This window comes from Papio anubis, chromosome 4 (genome assembly GCF_008728515.1).
Source record: "Papio anubis isolate 15944 chromosome 4, Panubis1.0, whole genome shotgun sequence".
NCBI lineage: Eukaryota > Metazoa > Chordata > Mammalia > Primates > Cercopithecidae > Papio > Papio anubis.
In genome coordinates, this window is record NC_044979.1 from 40,748,268 (window position 1) to 40,766,880 (window position 18,613).

Below are 18,613 nucleotides of genomic sequence, written 5' to 3' on the forward strand. Positions count from 1 at the left end.
AATTGATTCTCCACTAGAGCTTCTACAGGGAGTGCAGCCTTGCAGACACCTTGATCTCAAGCTTCTGGTGTACAGAACTGTAAAAGAATAAATCTCTGTAGTTGTAAGTCTCAAAGTTTGTGGTAGTTTGTTACAACAGCCACAGGAAACTAATGCACCATAGAGAAACATGTAAAGTCGCTGACAAATAGGAAATACTCAATAAATATTAAGCATTACTATTATTACCCCTGATCAATTGAGAAGCGTGGCCTTATAGATACTGGTTTCTCCCTAGTCTACCCAATCAGTTAAGTCACTCCTCTTTGCATGATGAGTTGCTAGTAATTGAGAGTTGCTAAGATCCTTCCTTGGCAGTTCTGAGAGAGGGCAGAAATGTTAAAGTAGCCAACACTTTCCCTAGAGAAAGGAAACAATGGAAATCCCTGCATTTTGAGCCAAGGCTGAAGAGCATGCAGTGCACAGACAACAAAGGTTCTATTTGTAACAGACTTGTATAGATTTATCTACCCAGAGAAACCAGGGAGTTGGACTACAAATCTCACATGTGTGCAAATATATTTTGTGCAATGTAGCCAGTGTCAAGACTTCCTGGAGCTGCAAACAGAAGCATTGTCCTGGCAGGCGTGACACAACAACTTGTTTACTGAAAGCTGCTTCTGCACGTTTCCTTTTGAAGAGGGAATGTGCACATTATGTGCACATGCCTGTGCGTTCTGGTTTGTCTGGACTGTCCTGGCATTCTCCTGATGTACTAGCACTCCAACTGGTGTAGCATTTGTCACTCTCAAAAATGTTCCAGGCTAGGTGATAAACTACATGCTTACTTTAACATGGAGACACACGATATTCAGACTGCCAATAAGATCAAAAATCACAAGAAAATATTTATTTCCAGATGTGTTAGGCAATTTTGCAACAGTAGCCCTAAATGTGAAAGAAGTAAGGATGGTGGATTGATCTCTATCTTTGGAAGAGATTTTTTTTTTCCCATGATGGCTAGAGAACTAAAAGGCCTAAAAGGCGACTTATAAGGAAATGGATGATGTAAAATTCAGAAGTTTAGCAGGCGATTAATATTAAAAGCTCTCAACATTTTGGAGATGTTCATGTCAGATTCCCAACCGACTGAAATCCAAGAGGGGACTTTTGGAGAATGCAGATCATGCTTCAGGTCTACCAGGCTTAAAAAGCCGTACTCCTTGGTGATGCTGTGTGGCTATGGCCTGCCAGAGTGCTATCTCCTGAAAACCAGTGCACTCCACATCCACCTGGCTTGAGCCCACCTGGGCAGAGGTGGTGGGTGAATCTGCAGAATTTCTGACTGTTTCTCCCATGGGCTGATGACACGGCAGGAGTCAGGCACTGGATCAGATCTCTCCATCTGGAGGCAGTGAAGTGACTGCTCACTTTCTGAAACTTTGTGGTATGTTTGAAATGGCAGAGCATCAGAAGTAGGAAGAAGACAGATGGTTATTTGATATTGGAGAAGAGTTCTTTCATGGGGAAAATCTTTCCCTCAGTGGAGGAAATAAAGCCAACAGGAGATAAGGAATAAGGAGGAAACTGTTATCAGAATTATCATTATGACCTGGACCCAAATTTGATAAAGTATCCCTTGAGGGACTCTAGTGTTCTCAGAATAACATCCTTTTCTCTCAAGGGAAAAAGGAAAGGGACTGGAAAAGCCTAGTTCGGTTATTTCCCTGTAATTCTGTTTATTCCAGAATCTGGGGGACTCAGGGGATTTGGGAACAGGGTAATAGAGGTAGAAGGGAAACATGGATCATCTGAAAGTGGGAAAAAAGATACCAAATACATAAATAATATATACTACATAATAATACTAATATTGGAAGACATGCAGATAATAAAATTATATGAACATGCGTAGTAAAATGGATATATGCTCTGGGGAAATAGTTATCCCCAGAAGAAAGAGAGGACACAAAGATGTGTAATCATAGGTATTTTGGTTGTCTCTACCACTGTCCTCCCAAAGTTTTATTAAAAGTGACTGTTTTAAAAGAAGTAACAGGAACCTGACTTGTACCATAGCATTCCCAGGGGATCATCTGGGAACTCCATTACGCCTGGCTCCCCATAAGAGTTAGGACTTAACAGTGTATTATTGGGTATGAAGTTCACCTTGCTTTTCCCTCCTGGCACACATAGGCTAAGGTTTTCCTAAAATCCAATCATTATATATTTTGGATACCATGGATTCAAAGTCATAGATTTTCTCATAAGGGGGATGGTGTGAGGTCTGAATAGATAACTTTTCAGTAAATCGATGACTCACACACAGAGGGTGGCTGGGAAAAGTCCACACTGAGCAGGGAGTGGAATATGTTGGGAAGAATAAAATAAAGCATGTTGGGTTTATTTGGTTAAATAAACTAAACCAGTTCTAACCACTGGTGAAATAAACCAAACCTCCATGGGCGAGGGTACATGGAAAGGGTTTTCTCTAGTATAATAAAGGCTGTCTCCCCTATTCACACTCCCTCAGACCAGTGGTTCTCAGAATGTGGTCACCAACCGATAGCATTGGCACCGCCTGGGATCCTGTTAGGCATGTTAGTTTCTGAGTCAAAACTCTGAGCATGGTGCCATCAGTCTACTTTAACAAACTATTTAGATTAATCTGAGACACATTAAAGTTTACTAATCACTTCTCTAGATTGCTTTTTGATCATAATTAAAACAAATTATTAAAAATCACCACCACCATAATAAAAATCCACATGTGCCCCTGCCACCACCACCACCACCAATCCAACCAACGAAAAAGAAAAAGAGGAAAATAGAGGGTGTCAACAAAACCTAAGTAGAAGAAAGGCCTACAACTAGCAATTAAAATAAACGATTGGAAAACTCTAACAGGAAAGTAGACCAAATCAAACATAATGATTTAAAATAATAGACTTAGCAACCTGAGAAGAGAAAGAAAAAGATGCAAGGTAATGCTAAAATTAAAATTCAAGAAAATACGTGAAAGTTAAAAATCAGAAAAAGGGAAAAAAGTGAAATTTCTTATAAAAATTATAACATCTGACCCATATAGCACTTCCTTCATATCAGGCACTGTTCTAAGAATGGTGTGTCTTCTATCTCATTTAATCCTCCCCAAAACCCTGTGAGACAGGCAGTGTTGCTATCTTTATTTTATTGCTAGGAAGGGAAGACAAAGAGTAGAAACATTGCTGAAAATCAAACAGCTGGTAGTTAAAGTGAAGAGCAGAAATCCAGCTAGCAGAGCAGTAAAAAAACATCTATTAAGAGAGGTCATATCAAAAATAGAAGTAAGTCCATGAGGTTAATGAGTTAATGAGTTTAAAATGCAAGGTCAAGAATTAAGCCATGCAAAATATGCAGGTGGGGCAGGAAACAGAGGAGAAACAAAGAATGAGGTCTCTAATGGGGTGTGAAGATGGGTGTGCCTTCCCAGGGTCAAGGCAAAGGTCTTACTGTTCCTTGCAGAGAAGTGAGAGGTGGAGAGTTTGACAGACCCTCACACCTTCCCTTTCACTTAACTCCCTCTCATGTTTAGCTCTACACAGAGGTCAGATGCAGATTTTCTTAGATCCACAAAGATCTACAGTACAAATACTGTACCTGTTACAGTGATAGGACTTCATTTTATTCTTTTTTACCAAACGTCGAAAACCTTTGGTTTGTCCTGGCTGAGTAGGAGTCATTTGACTTTGAATAAATTGAAGATTTTGTTTTGCTTTGTTTCCACTGAATCTTGTATATAATGGTTTCAAAGTTTTGGAGGACCTAAATTTTCCACTAACTGTCTGGTAGCAATGAGAACCCAGAGGCCATTACTATAACTACTGCTACTACTTGGGGTTAAGGACAATTAAAATGGCTTTGATATTGTAAATTTTCTTTTTTCCCCTCCTAGTCTTATTCTGACTCTAAAATGAGGAGGCAATATTAAGATGTTCCAAGAACAAGGACAGAATATCAGGGCGGTTCACACTCCAGCAGTCTCCCACTCTCAGAGGTGAAGAGAGAAGAATGAGAGCTTCAGCTTGCTGTGTCCAGATGTGTCCTGGGTGCAGGCCCAGGATAAACTGCCTAAAGCTGTGACTCATAAGAAATAGTTGGCTTGAAAACCAGTAGAAAGTTTCTTTGTTTTTTCTCTTTGGGGAGAGATCCAGAAGGGAGGTGAATTCTTTCCTAACCTCAGATGATCAAAGTTGGGTAAAATGTTTAATCAAATTGGAGGCACAACTGAAAGAGTAGCCACTTTTCTGGATTGAAAAACTGATACTCAGCACTACTTTTGAAAGGAAATGTTCAGAATTGAGTCACTGTGCTCTTCTGCTAAAAGAGAAAAAAGAAATGTTGGGAATAATAAAACTGAAAGGGGCAATAAATTGGGAAATATTAATATAATTTTAGTTCACTAATATAATTCAGAGTGGATATATTTTAATTTAAAACATTTTAAATAAGCAATATATGCATGTAATACAAAAATTTAAAACTACTAGCAAATTCACCATTAAGATTAATTTTCTCTTCTACTATTATTCTTTGGTTTTCTAGTTTTTCCCAACTAAGAAGGCTACCAAATATATATTGTTAAATTTAAAGATTTTTAACTGTTTTAGGTTATCAATGTTTAGGTTATTTTATATTTTATTTTTATTCTCAGATAGGGGACACGCTATAAGTTGCCTTTTGGTAAATTTCCTGTGCTTTCAGCCTATGCTCTACTTGGCAGATGCCAACAAATGAACAAAACCTTTCTTCTGCATTCAGTAAGCACTGTAGAACCAGTATGTTCATGTAGGTGTGTACTTTTTACTGATGTGTACCTTTAAAGTGAAATACGATTTTCTAGGTTTTGGGATAGGCAAGTGGGTGAAATCTGTAATTATCTTCTGCTATTAAATAAAGTTTGACAAAGAGATTTTTTAATAAAATATATTGGAGGATGCCATAAAACCACTTTTTGTTTGTTTGTTTTGAGACGAGTCTCGCTCTGTCGCCCAGGCTGGAGTGCAGTGGCGCGATCTCAGCTCACTGCAAGCTCCGCCTCCTGGGTTCACGCCATTCTCCTGCCTCAGCTTCCAGAGTAGCTGGGACTACAGGCGCCCGCCACCACGCTTGGCTAATTTTATTTTTGTATTTTTAGTAGAGACAGGGTTTCACCATGTTAGCCAGGATGGTCTCAGTCTCCTGACCTCGTGATCCGCCTGCCTCTGCCTCCCAAAGTGCTGGGATTACAGGTGTGAGCTACCATGCCCAGCCCATAAAACCACTCTTAAGAAAAAATAAAATGAGAGTGAGAATAATAATAATGATGACCATTATTTATCCAGCACCTATTGTGTGCTGGATCTTTTAATGCATTACTTCAAACTTTAGGCTCAAATACTCATAGCAACTTTGAAAGATAAACATCAACATGGCTATTAAAAGATTCAGACGGGCGGGGCGCGGTGGCTCACGCCTGTAATCCCAGCACTTTGGGAGACGGAGGCGGGCAGATCACGAGGTCAGGAGATCGAGACCATCCTGGCTAATACGGTGAAACCCCGTCTCTACTAAAAAAAAATACAAAAAAAAAAAAAAAATTAGGCGGGCGGGGTGGCGGGCGCCTGTAGTCCTAGCTACTTGGGAGGCTGAGGCAGGAGAATAGCCTGAACCCGGGAGGTGGAGCTTGCAGCGAGCAGAGATCCGGCCACCGCACTCCAGCCTGGGCGACAGAACGAGACTCTGTCTCAAAAAATAAATAAATAAATAAAAAAAGATTCAGACATACCCAAATCCCTATAGTTAGTGACAGCCAGAGTTCAAACCTAGGCATTTCCAGTTCCAAAATCTGTGTACTTATACACTGTTGCTTCTCACTCTGGTCCATGCAACTTCTTTTTTTGTTTGGTTGGTTTTTAATTGACAAATAAAAATTGTATTTATATATATGTCATATACAGCGTATTTTTTGAAATATTTATACATTGTGGAATGGCTAAATCGAGCTAATTAACATATGTATTATCACCATACTTTTTTGGGGTAAGAACACTTGGCTGGGTGTGGTGGCTCACGCCTGTAATCCCGGCACTTTGAGAGGCTGAGAATGGCTTAGGAGTTCAAGACCAGCCTAGGCAACATGGCAAAACCCCATCTCTACAAAAAATATATAAAATTAGCTGGGCAGGTGGTACATATCTAGTAGTAGTTCCAGCTACTTGAGGAGCTGAGGTGGGAGGATGGCCTGAACTCAGGAGGTCAAGGCTTCAGTAAGCCGAGATCGCACCAATGCACTCCACCTGAGAGACAGAGCTAGACCTGTCTCTAAAAACTTTTTTAAAAATAAAAACACTTAAATTTACTCTTAGCAATTTTGAAGAATATAATACATTGTTATTAACTCTAATCACCATGTTTTAAAATAGGTCTCTTTAAATTATTTCTCCTATCAAACTGAATTTTGAATTTTGTATCCTTTGACTAATATCTCCCCAGCTGCTCCCATTCCCTGGTAACCACCATTCTACTCTTCAATGAGATCAACTTGTTTTAGATTCCATGTGTGTGACTGAGATGATATGGTATTTGTCTTTCTGTGCCGACTTATTTCACTTAACATAATGTCCTCCACGTTCATCCATGTTGATGTAAATAACAAGACTTTCCCCCTTTTAAAGATTGAATACATTTTCTTCCTTCATTTATCAATGGATATTTAAGTTGATTGAGTATCTCGGCTATTGTGAATAATGCTGCAGTGGACATGGGAGTGCACATATCTCTTTAACATCCTGATTTCATTTCCTTTAGATATACCCCATAGTGGGATTTCTGGATCACATTGTTGCTAGATCATATGGTAGCACTATTTCTACCTTCTTGAAGAACCTTCATATTGATGTTTTTAATGGCTATACCAACTTACATTCTCACCAACTGTTTGGTGTGCAAGGGTTCCTTTTTCTCCACATCCTCTCCAACACTTATTTTTTGGCTTTTTGTTAATAGTCATCCTAATAGATGTGAGGTGTTTTAATTTACATTTCTCTGATGATTAGTGATTTGGAGAATTTTTAATATACTTGTTGTCCATTTGTATGTCTTCTTTTGATAAATGTCCATTCAGATCCTTTGCCCATTTTAAAAAATAGGGTTATTTGTTTTCTTACTATTGAATTGTTTGAGTTCCCTCTATATCTTGGATATTTACCCATTAGCAGATATACGGTTTGCAAATATTTTCTCTCATTCTGTTTTTTCTTCACTATGTTGATTGTTTCCTTGGCTGTGCAGAAGCTTTTTTGTTTGATGTGATCCCATTTGTCTATTTTTGCTTTTGTCGCCTGGGCTTTTAGGTTTATGTCCAAAAAATCATTACACAGACCAATGCCATGGAACTCTTCCATGACATCCCTTAAGAGAGAATGGGTATGGAATTGCTGAGTGCAAAGAAAAACTAGAAACAAAAAACAGAACTAGTGTATGACAACACGTGAGAAGAAACCACAGGATTCAAACAGAAGCTGGGTTATATGCAGCAGATCTTGGGTTGCATTAAAAAGTTATTCCATGATTTATATAACATCACATCACAAACTGATGTTTTCCTTTTGCTGGTCATTTTCTGTACTACTTGTAAAAGTTGTGTTGTCACACTAGATCTTTTGGAGACTCTCTGGAAGGATGTTTTTCTTTCTGAATTGTTGTGCTATTTTGCCTGCTTAGTTTCTAGCGCAGGTCACCTTGGCCTGGATACTCTAAAACCTATTTCTGGACAATTGGGCTGAAGGTCAACAATATTGAGTGCAAGATCTCCATACTGATTCTAAGTGAGTACTGGAGAAACACCTGTGACAGAATATATTAATGGATTTCCAAGAAAAAATATATAATAGTTGTTATCAATTTTTGCATAACTAGTTACCTTAAAGTTTAATGGTTTAAAGAAACTGTATTATCTCACAGTTACTATGGGTGAGGAATCCAGGTGTCTTTGGTTCCAGATCTCTCACAAGTTTTAAGGGACTGTCTGAAGCTATAGTCATCTCAAGGCTTGACCTAGGAGAATTCACTTGCAAACTCATTCATGTGGCTGTTAGTTGGAGACATCAGTTCCTTGCTACATGGGGCTCTCTATAGAGCAGCTTACATGGCAGCTGGCTTCCTTCAAAGCAAGCTAGCAAGAGAATAAGAAACAGTGTTCAACAAAGAATTTATAATGTTATATAATCTAATATTGGAAGTGGCATTACTTCACTTCTGTGCTATTCTATTTCTTGCCTACAAATCAATAAATCCAGCCCATACTCAAGGAGAGTGGATGACACAAAAGCATGAATATCAGTATATTAGGATGGTTGGGGTATCTAATATGGTGCCAATAAATGTTTAATAAATAAACAGGTAAAAGGATACATTTTAAATGTATCATACAAGTGGCCATGTATCAAGCCTTCTATTTAACTCATTAACTGGTAAGAAAACATGTTATAAACCCCTCAAATGAAAACAAAGTACCAAACAGTTATTGTGAGATAAGAAATGCTGAAATGATTTTTATAAATGGCTGTCATATTAGTCTGTTTTCACACTGAGATAAAGACATACCCGAGACTGGGTAATTTACAAAAAAGGTGTAATGGACTTACAGTTCCACATGAATGGAGAGGCCTCACAATCGTGGCAGAAGGCCAGGAAAAGCAAGTCACATCTTAAGTGGATGGCAGCAGGCAAACAGAGTGAGTGTGTTCAGGGAGACTCCTGTTTTTAAAGCCATCAGATCTTGTGAGACTTATTCACTAGCACGAGAACAGCACAGGAAAGACCCGCTCCTATGATTCAATTACCTCCCACCGGTTCCTCCCATGACACATGGGAATTGTGGGAGTTCCAGTTTAACATGAAATTTGGGTGGGACACAGCCAAACAATATAATGCCGCCCCTGGTCCCTCCCAAATCTCATGTCCTCACATTTCAAAGCCAATCATGCCTTCTCAACAGTCCCTCAAAGTCTTAATTCATTTCAGCATTAACTCAAAAGTCTGCAGTCCAAAGTCTCATCTGAGACAAGGCAAGTCCCTTCTGCATATGAGCCTATAAAATCAAAAGCAAGTTAGTTACTTCCTAGATACAATGGGGGTACAGGCATTGGGTAAATACAGCTGTTCCAAATGGGAGAAGTTGGCCAAAACAAAGGGGCTACAGGCCCAATACAAAACTGAAATCCTGTGAGGCAGTCAAATCTTAAAGCTCCAAAATGATCTCCTTTGACTTCATGTCTCATATCCAGGTCACACTAATGCAAGTAATAGATTCCCATGGTCGTGGGCAGTTCCACCTCTGCTGCCTTGCAGGGTACAACCTCCCTCCTGGCTGCTTTCGTGGGCTGGTTTTGAGTGTCTGCAGCTTTTCCAGGTGCACAGTGTGAGCTGTTAGTGGATCTACCATTCTGGGGTGTGGAGGACAGTGACTCTCTTCTCACAGCTCCACTAGGCAGCACCCCAGTGGGGACTCTGTGTGGGAGCTCCTACCCCACATTTCCTTTCTGTACTACCTTAGCAAAAGTTCTCCATGAGGGCCCCGCCCGTGCAGCAAACTTCTGCCTGGGCATCCAGGTGTTTCCCAAACCCCAATTCTTGACTTCTGTGCACTCACAGGCTCAAAACCACATAGAAGCTGCCAAGACTTGGGGCTTTCACCCTGTTAAGCTACAGCCCAAGCTTTATGTTGACCCCTTTCAGCAACTGCTAGAGCAGCTGAGATGCAGGACACCAAGTCCCTAGGCTGTACGCAGCATGGGGACCCTGGGCCTGGCCCACAAAACCACTCTTTCCTCCTAGGCCTCCAGGCCTGTGATGGAAGGGGCTGGCATGAAGACTTCTTGCATGCTTGGAGACATTTTCCCCATTGTCTTAGGGATTAACATTTGGGTCCTCATTACTTATGCAAATTTCTGCAGCTGGCTTGAATTTCTCCTCAGAAAATGAGTTTTTCTTTTCTATCACATTGTCAGGCTGCAATTTTTCCAAACTTTTATGCTCTGCTTCTCTTATATAACTGAGTGCCTTTAACAGCACTCAAGTCACCTCTTGAATGCTTTGCTGCTTAGAAATTTCTTCCACCAGATAGCCTAAATGATCTCTCTCAAGTTCAAAGTTCCACAACTCTGTAGGGCAGGGGCAAAATGCCACCAGTCTCTTTGCTAAAACATAACAAGAGTCACCTTTGCTCCAGTTCCTGACAAGTTCCTCATCTCCATCTAAGACCAACTCAGCTTGGATTTCATTGTCCATGTCATTATCAGCATTTTGGTCAAAGCCATTCAAAAAGTCTCTAGGGAGTTTCAAACTTTCCCACATTTTCCTGTCTTCTTCTGAGCCCTCCAAACTGTTCCAACCTCTGCCTGTTACCCAGTTCCAAAGTCGCTTCCATGTTTTCTGGTATCTTTTCAGCAGCACCCCACTCCCAGTACCAATTTACTGTATTGGTCTGTTTTCATGCTGGTGATAAAGACATACCCAAGACTGGGCAATTTACAAGAGAAAGAGGCTTAATGGACTTAGAGTTCCACATGATTGGGGAGGCCTCACAGTCATGGTGGAAGGCCAGGAGGAGAAAGCCACATCTTACGTGGATGGAGCAGGAAAAGAGAAGTTTGTGCAGGAAGAGTCCTGTCTTTAAAGCCATCAGATCTCATGAGACTTATTCACTATCATGAGAACAGCATGAGAAAGACCTACCCCCATGATTCAATTAGCTCCCACCGGTTTCCTCCCACAACACATGGGAATTGTGGGAGTTACAGTTCAAGATGAGATTTGGATGGGGTACAACCAAACCATATCAGCTGTAAAAATGGCAAAACCGATCAATATCTACAGGGTAATAATCACTGACATTCTACTGGATGCAATTTACATTTCTATGGACAGAAAGTATTCTCATTACCCCCAGTTTTCTACAATTAACTTCTATCTCTACAGTGTTGTAAAATAATATAGTCAAAGGCAAAGGCAGAGATAACCTGGATTGCTGAAATAGACAGTATTCCCACTAAATTTCAAAATCTTCCATAATTTTTCCTAGCAAATGCATGGTACAAACTGGGAGAATGTGCACCCCAGGAAAAGGCTAGGAAAGAGTAAAGTCTTACCTCTTTTTAAGTTCATACACTGTTTGGGTCACTTCACTGGAAATCTATGATCCTTGATTTTTAGGGTATAAGACTTTCTGAATATATTTGAGTATCTCTGATGTATCTCTGTACCTTCACAACATGTTCCTGGCTTTTTACACATCGTTCTTAATCTTGTAGAATATAGTGTATCTCTGGTGAGACAGATTGAAGCCAAACCATTCCAATGATCCAGGGAGTGATGGGCTCTTGCAGGTAGATTCCAAGTTCTCATGGCTAAATGAGATCCAGGGTTCTATCAGCAATTGCCAAACACAGGTGGGCCAGCTTCATCAAAATCCTCTGTGGTAGGAGTAGGGAGATGGGGTGATGTTCTTGTCAAAAAGTTTGACTCTTGAACTCTATCCTGGACGTACTGAATCAATATGGCCAGTTTTATGATCCACTGGCCTACATCACTTCTCATTGAAGGCATTGAGCAAACTGCAACTGAAGAGTTTATGGAGGCCTCTGTATCTACCACGGAGTGGTTATGAATCCTGAATTTCTCCAGGTGACTGTAGAGACAAAGATTTCTCCTCTTCTGGGTCATTAATAAAGAAAGCTAACAAAGAAAACATATACCATGCTATACACCTAGCTCTAAAATCATTACAGAAAAAACTAAACAAAATAAGAGGTACAAATACACAAATGTTTTCCTATATCCTCAAACCACAGAGTATGGTATTATAGAATTACCTCATTTTCTCCTTCATAGCCTCAATAAAAAAAAACCTTTTGTTTTTATCATCAATCAGTGGACGTTTCCATAGATATTTGCAGTGTCCTGCTGAGTCCTATTGCAATAGTGAAGAACAATTATGTACATTTTTCCTACTATGCAAATTTTGCTGAATTGGTTCACTACATTTGAAAAGCTGCAACTATTTGAAATTCAAATGAACATTTACCATCTGTGGTCTTCATTAACATTATAATAGTATCATGATTTCAGACATTTCTGTTGATGAATATTAGTTTGCTTGAGTCTTATACTGCGACTTTTAATTTTGTAGTCCATAAAATATAACAGATAATCTGTGATTTATTATATATAAATCATTGAGTGAGAAGAGAGACTTTAGAAATGATCAATTCCAATATCCCTATTTTATGAGAAAGGAAACCAAGATTAAGAAAGGGGAACTCTTATGGGCTGAATTGTGCACCCCTGAAAAAGTTCGTATGTTGAAGTCAAACCTGCAGTACCTCAAAATGTGACTGTATTTGGAGACACCTTCATTTCAGACTTCCAGCCTCCAGAACTGTGAGAAAAAAAAAAAAATTCTGTTGGTTAAACCACCCAGCCTGTGGTACTTTGTTATGGCATCCCTAGCAAACTAATACAGAAACCAAACTGCTCAAGGTTACAGAGATAATTAGTTGTAAAATTAGGACTAAAATCCAGGTAGGTTTTCTGCTTTTCAGTTTGGCATATACTCATGTGCTGTATAATGATGTTTTGGTCAATGACAGACCGCATATACAATGATATACGTAAGATTATAATGGAGCTGAAAAATTCCTGTTACCTAGTGACATTGTAGCAGTTGTGATGTCATAGTGCAACAAATTACTCTCATGTTTGTAGTGAGGCTGGTGTAAACAAACCTGGTGCACTGCCAGTTGGATAAAGGTCTTGCCCATACAATTAACTATGGTACCTAATGCTTGATAATAATAATAAACAACTATGTTATTGGTTTATGTATTTATTGTACTATACTTTTTATTGTTATTTTAAAGTATACTCCTACTTATTTTTTTTTTTAAGTTAACTGTAAAACACCCCCAGGCAGGTCCTTCAGCTTAGGTTAATGTGTGTGCTTGTGTCTTACTTTCTAACAAAATAGTTTAAAAGGGAAAATATTTAATAAAAAAGTTTATGGGATAAAGATGTAAGAAAGAAATTATTTTTGTACAGATACACAATGTGTTTGTGTTGCTAAGTGTTATTACAAAAGAGTCAGAAAGTTAAAAATTATTAAGTTTTCAGATTTAAAAATTATACTGAGCTAAGGTTAACCTATTACTGAAGAAAGAGAAAATTTAAAATTAAATTTAGCATAACCTGAGAGTTCTATCTTTATAAAGTCTATAGTTGTGTAGGGTTATATCCCAATCCTTCACATTCACTCTCCACTCACCCACTGGCTCACCAAGAGTAACTTACAGTCCTACAATGTCCATTCTCAGTAAGTGCCCTGTATGGGTGTACCACTTTTTATCTTTTATACGGTATTTTTACTGTTCCTGTTCTATGTTTAGATATGTTTGGATACATAAGTACTTACCATCATGATACAATATCCTACAGTACCGTTACCTACAGTGCGGTAACATGCCTACAATAACAGGCCTACAAGAACTGAATACTGTATTGAACAGTATTCAGTACAGTAACATGCCTAAGCCACAAGGAGCAACAGTCTATACCATACAGCCTACATCTGTAGTAGGCTATACCATCTATGTTTGTGTAAGTATACTCTATGATGTTCACACAACAACAAAACCACCTCACAACACATTTCTCAGAACGTATCCCCATCCTTAAGTGACACATGACTATATTTTTCTCTGTCACTAAACTACATAAAAGATAATTCTCGGCCGGGCGCGGTGGCTCAAGCCTGTAATCCCAGCACTTTGGGAGGCCGAGACGGGTGGATCACGAGGTCAGGAGATCAAGACCATCCTGGCGAACACGGTGAAACCCCGTCTCTACTAAAAAATACAAAAAACTAGCCGGGCGAGATGGCGGGCGCCTGTAGTCCCAGCTACTCGGGAGGCTGAGGCAGGAGAATGGCGTGAACCCGGGAGGCCGAGCTTGCAGTGAGCTGAGATCTGGCCACTGCACTCCAGCCTGGGCGGCAGAGCGAGACTCCGTCTCAAAAAAAAAAAAAAAAAAAAAGATAATTCTCAAAAAATTATGTTATGCAGAATTATAGTACTATAACAGAGCAGTTTGAAGATTGTTCTTGTTCTTCACTAGCCTTGAATATTAGGTAGTCTCAGTAAATATTGTATATTAGCGTAGGGTTGAACATTAGCTACAACACATTTATGCCCTGAAATCCAGACTAAGGATTCATATCACATCAATACATGGACCTATAGGACATGAGAAACTCTCACTTTTTTTATTATAACTATAATAATCTCATATTTGGCTCCAACTCTTAATCCCAATCTCACAGCTGTTTTCTTACATACTATGTGTAGTGTCTGCAATTCCATGTCTCTTTCTATATATAGTTTGATTCCAGCTGTCATTCTACCATGACAGATAGCTTTTAGCCTGCAGTTATAGCTGAAGCCTTACAATTTGGTGCTAAAAAATTAAAAATAACAGAAGTTTTAAAATTCTTTGATAGAGTCAGAGTTTTTAAATCTATTTGAAATTTTGCTTTTTTTCCACTTCATCTATAATTTGCCTACCAAACTAAGGAACCTAAGGTAGCTACTGTATTCAGTTTTGTAAAGTGATTGGCATATTTCAGATTAAGAATAATAAGCAAATGGAAAAATCTTTGTTGTTAACATGGAGCCACAAGTCGCAGTATGGGTTTTATGTAGGATTGCTTGATAAGATGCAGGACAGGACAGGACCCCATGCAATATTTGGGACATACTTATAATTTGAAATTACTTATTGTTTCCTTGAAATTTAAATTCAACTGACTGTTCTGTATTTTTATTTGCTTAATATGGCAACCCTAAGTTTATAGAATTTAATGATAGATTGAATACCAAGATTTCTCCTTTTTATGAAAGGCCCCAGAACTTTTTCTTGCTAACATGTACAGAAAAGATCTTATCAAGCACATGTGATCCTTAGTTTTTCAAGACAGAGACCTATTTATTGAAGAAAGAATGATCTAAATATAAAACAGATTGTCCATTGCCATCTACCAGACCAACCCATTTATAAAGGAAAACCAAGTTTATTTCTTATTACTCTACGACAGGTCGCTAATATCAACAGTTCTCTAGTAGTGACTTAGGAAGAGAAGGTGAAAGACAAGCTATTCATTAGAGATGGAGAGTCTAGTTTATGGTGGGTCTTTCAGTATGATATGAGGGTTGATTGAGATTCAGCAAAGTTTATGAAATAATAGTTTAGGATTCGTGGACCCAGCAAAGCAAGGGTTTTGAAGTTGGTCTTAAAGAATAAACAGCTTTGATGAGACCAATGAATGATCTATTACCCTGATGGGGGTAAGTTTAGTGGTTGAATATTTGGATAAGCAGATTTCCACAACACTCTTGTAACAAATAATAAATAACAAATAATAGAAACAATAATAACAGTAACAAAACAAATGCTAAAGTTATTTACAACTTCATCTCCCAGAGTGAGAATTTTGTGCCATAGTTAAGTCATGTTAACACAGACTGTCCAATAACAAAACCATCTTAATATAGACAGTAAGCTGTGTGGCTATAGATCAACAATTCTCTAAGCGTGGTCTAAGGACCACTCAGATCCTGAAATCCTTTTAGTGGATTCACAAGTTTGTCTCTTTTCCAACTATATGTCTGTGTGAGACCGGATTTTCATCATATATTTCAACCAAAACAACATATTGCAAGAAGAGAATGAATCAGATATGAGAACTCAGCTCTCTACTACTAAGCCAGACATTGGAGATTTGCAAGAAAAGGTTAATACTGCTTTTCTCATTATATCATTTTGTTGTTGAAAATATAGTTACTGTCAAGAGCTGTAAAGAATATAAGGTTTTACACTATTTGCAAGTTAACAAGTTAGCTTACCACAGTTCAATGAAGGCTGACAAAAGACATAAGACTCCTGTGTCAGAGCTGAGAGACTTTGTTACCACAAAACTGATAGCCAGCATGTCCACATGTTTACATCTGTTTCCCCCAATCAGTACCAGTTCCTCAGGGGAGGCACAGATGAAACTAGGTGGATGCCAGCACACACAGTGGATTGCGTGATAGGAGAGGAAGACTGAGTTTGAAGAACCTGCCATTTATAGCAGGCAGTAAGCAAGCCTGCTATTTGTCTTGGAAGGAGACATTGCCTTATCTCTCAAGGCTTCCTGCAGCCTTTGTTAGCATGAGAAAACCTGGGTCAAGAAAAATAAAAAACTTGCATTCTTGGTATATACTGCAAGATGTCGCAGAGCATGAAACACCTAGGGAGACAGGTCACCCAATAGTTATTTTTCATAAAAATGTTTCATTTATGGCAACATGCCCTAGATATATTCTTGTTATTTTAAATTAAGTAATATTTAAACTTTTTCTTGGTTTTGTTATTGGTAAATATCAATAGCTATAATGGATTTGAACAAGCTCTCTCGGGTCTCAGTAGTTTTTGAGAGCATAAATATGTTGTGAGCAAAAGTTTGAAAACCACTACTGTAGATGGTTTCACTTCTCACCTTTATATCCCTTTCAGTTATTTCCCTTCCACTTAGTCCTAGAGAGAAGTTATTCACTGCTGCCAAGGGAATAGTACATGCTCTACAGAGTGTAATAAACTTTTTTATAAATAAACATGTAATAAACTTTTAAAAATATTCTCTTGATAACTCACCACTGCTGATCCTCACTGCACTGTTTGCCCCAGAGTACATGAAGAGTTAGGTGGCTTCTGACATAGATGGCAATATTTTGCGGAGGGTCTTCTAGTTTTTTCATTCTCCATTCCTTGATTTCAGGATGGAAAGAGTCAGTTCTGAACCTTGGCTGACTGCTATGTGTGCCATTAGTTAGTCTTCAGTTATCTTTTACTAGAAATCTTCTGAACTGTTTTATGTTTTTCTTGAAAATTCCTTGTTCTTTTTGTGTTTATGCAATAAATATTCCTTTCTTTTTTATCATTTACTTATTTAATATAATTTAAGTTCTAGGGTACATGTGCACAACGTGCAGGTTTGTTACACAGGTATACATGTTCCATGTTGGTTTGCTGCACCCATAAACTTGTCATTTACATTAGGTATTTCTCCTAATGCTATCCCTCCCCCAACCCCCAGACCCCCAGACAGGCCCCAGTGTGTGATGTTCCCTGCCCTGTGTCCAAGTGTTCTCATTGTTCAATTCATGCATATGAGTGAGAACATGTGATGTTTGGTTTTCTGTCCTTGTGATAGTTTGCTGAGAATAATGGTTTCCAGCTTCATACATGTCGCTGCATAGGACACGAACTCATCCTTTTTTATGGCTGCATAGTATTCCATGGTGTGTATGTGCCACGTCTTCTTAATCCAGTCTATCATTGATGGACATTTGGGTTGGTTCCAAGTCTTTGCTATTGTGAATAGTGCCACAATAAACATACATGTGCATGTGTCTTTATAGTAGCATGATTTATAATCCTTTGGGTATATACCCAGTAATGGAATTGCTGGGTCAAATGGTATTTCTAGTTCTAGATCCTTGAGGAATCGCCACACTGTCTTCCACGATGGTTGAACTAATTTACACTCTCACCAAAGGTGTAAAAGCGTTCCTATTTCTCCACATCTGTTGTTTCCTAACTTTTTAATGATCGCCATTCTAACTGCCATGAGATGGTATCTCTTTGTAGTTTTGACTTGCATTTCTATGATGACCAGTGATGATGAGCTTTTTTTCATATATTGTTGGCTGCATTAATGTCTTCTTTTGAGAATTGTGTGTTCATATCCTTTGTCTACCTTTTGATGGGGTTGTTTGTTTGTTTGTTTGTTTTCTTGTAAATTTGTTTAAGTTCTTTGTAGATTCTGGATATTAGCCCTTTTTCAAATCGGTAGATTGCAAAAATTTTCTCCCATTCTATATGTTGTCTGTTCACTCTGATGGTAGTTTCTTTTGCCATGCAGAAGCTCTTTAGTTTAATTAGATCCCATGTGTCTATCTTGGCCTTTGTTGCCATTGCTTTTGGTGTTTTAGTCATGAAGCCCTTGCCCATGTCTATGTCCTGAATGGTATTGCCTAGTTTTTCTTCCAGAGTTTTTATGGTTTTAGGTCTCACATTTAAGTCTTTAATCCATCTTGAATTAATTTTTGTATAAGGTATAAGGAAGGGATCCAGTTTCAGCCTTCTACATATGGCTAGCCAGTTTTCCCAGCACTATTTATTAAATAGGGTATCCTTTCCCCATTTCTTGTTTTTCCTCAGGTTTGTCAAAGATCAGATGGTTGTAGATGTGTGGTGTTATTTCTGAGGCCTCTGTTCTGTTGCTTTGGTCTATAAAACTGTTTTGGTACCCATACCATGTTGTTTTGATTACTGTAGCCTTGCAGTATAGTTTGAAGTCAGGTAGCATGCATGACTCAGGTTTGTTCTTTTTGCTTAGGATTGTCTTGGCAATGTGGGCTCTTTTTTGGTTCCATATGAACTTTAAAGTAGTTTTTTTCCAATTCTGTGAGGAAAGTCATTGGTAGTTTGATGGGGATGGCATTGAATCTGTAATTTACCT